Here is a 2342-nt window from a genome sequence, read left to right on the forward strand (position 1 = left end):
CGGTTTAAACCATTTTTGGATTCTCTGAGCTTGTAGGCTGTCCACGATTAAGTTCCCAGTTGAATCCACGCTCCGACACGCCACGAATTGCCTGGTACAAGCTTTGGACGGATTGAGTATTAGGCTCATCGAAAGATCGCCGGAAGCAACTTTGACCGGCGAGATTTGAGTGGGGAGATGTTGAGGAGGTCCAATAGAGCTCAAACGAACAGAGAGTTCAGCTGGAGGAGCTCTAGGCAGGTGAGAGAATGTAGGGATTCGAATGTGAGGCATTAGGGCATTTCCTTCCTATTCAAACGTCTCCAGGTTGAATCAATGGCTAGGATTAAATGGCTGGACCTCCAGATGCTGCCATGTGTCGCTGGGAGTTGGTGGGAGCAGAAGCCAAGGACAGATCAAGGACATCCTACATGGAAAGGGTGTTTTGTCTTGATTTGAGCACATGTGGAGCAACGTGGGCCTTTGGATTTAAATCTAAAGGCTAAGATTAGTCTTAGGAAGCTTCTAGACCTTAACTAATCTGCTGGATTGATTTTGGATTGAGTGGATTAGCTCAAAGGATTTATTTAATCTCCCTTAGCCCTTCTAAAGCCTCATGTAGACTATTTGACTGGTCAATCAGTCAAACATGAGTGAGGTGGCAGCTGAGTTGGCAAGGAGTGACCTCAAAGAGGGTCTAGAGTGATTTGGTAGGGATTGGGCTAGCTTGGATCAAGCCATTTGGGCATTTTAAAGGTTTGTTGACCAAGTGTTGACTGGTCAATTGACCTTGTTGACTGTTGAAGTGGTAGATGAAAATTTAGGAAGCTATTATGGATGTTGGTTAAAGTCATTTCCAAGTTCATATAGGTCATTTGGGTTAAGATGGCTTAATGGGCCCTTAATGGGCCATTAAGCCAAAACTAGTTGATTTGGTCAACCAAATGGGTCCAAGGTCGGGAAATAGGTTCAATCAATTTCAAAAGTCATTTTGGGTCTATTGGATGTGGCTTTAGAGTCTGAAGAATTGGATTTGATCAAATGGGTCTATAAGAGATAAAAAATGATCAAAATCTCGGGTCTGTGTTGGAAATATGAGATGAATAGGCATTCCTAAGGTATGAATTCCTTTGGCAATTCCAGAATCATGGTGGATCATGCTGCTCTTGGCATAGTTTCCCTTAACACTCCTTTGATGGCTCGTGTGGTATCAATCAATAAGATGGCCCCAGAAGATTGAGAGAACACTGCAATTCATTAAGTTATATGGATTTTTTGTTATAAAGTGATTGCCATTGGCTTTAAAAATGCCGGTGCACCTACAGGCGGTATGATCTCGAATCTTTGACGACTTATCCATATCAAGTCGAGTGGCTTACTCGAATTTAGTTGTTCGAAGAGTAAGTTAAAGAGGAGCTAGATCTTTATGATTGAATCCTCTTGAGCGATGTTGCGCATCCGCTCAACCTTAGATGTCCCTTGAAGTGCGCGCTTCCGGTGTAATCAGGGTTAATTTTTAGGCTTCGTAGTAAGGCACAGTGAATTGGAATAGACCCTCGCAAATCGAAGCTATCTTAATATGCCGCCTCCTATGAGTTACTCAACTAAGGTCTCTCCAAGTAGACTGTGATATAAAGAAAGATTTCATTTCCAATTCTTTTCCGGAAGATTCAACTTTCTCCGTCTAGCTAAAGGATGCAAATTCATTTTGGAACGAGAACTGTTCAATCTGCTTTTGAAAACATCAAACTATAACTGACAAATCCACTATTTGGCAGCCACATATTCCGGGAACCTTTATACTGTTAACACTGCGCCTTGACGAGTTCTCGGGGGCCTTTGTTAAAGTCAATGACGAAGGGAAGAGAACGTCTCTACCTACCTAAGTCGGAGACTCTACCAACGGAAATTCGATTATCCAACGATTGAGGAAACTTTCTTGTTTAGTCTTTGCAGCTCGAACCTCGACATTAACTGCTTTATCATCAAATAACTTAATTTTTTCAGTTTTACCCTTGCAATACTTATGACCAACGGACTACGTTGTCAGCGACGTTTGGATCTTTGTTCTATGATATTGCTCCAATTTGGAAAACTTACTTTCATTCCCCCTTGGCGTGGCTGTGAAAGGGAGTGCCGCTGCCGATTCTTGCGGCACACCCGTTGCCGGCGGAATCACCTCTAAACGATGATTTTACCTGATGAGCAAATCATGAGTTTTTGAGGAAGCAACTATCCAACCTGAGAATGTATTTTTGACGGTGCTTGCCGTCTCTCACGGGCAACACAATGAATCTACTATTCCGGGAAAGGCGGAGTCGGCCTGGTTTCATAACACAGATAAGGGAATTGATGCACTTTTC

The sequence above is a fragment of the Dendrobium catenatum genome, unplaced genomic scaffold, assembly GCF_001605985.2.
Source record: "Dendrobium catenatum unplaced genomic scaffold, ASM160598v2 fragScaff_scaffold_1446, whole genome shotgun sequence".
Taxonomy (NCBI): domain Eukaryota; kingdom Viridiplantae; phylum Streptophyta; class Magnoliopsida; order Asparagales; family Orchidaceae; genus Dendrobium; species Dendrobium catenatum.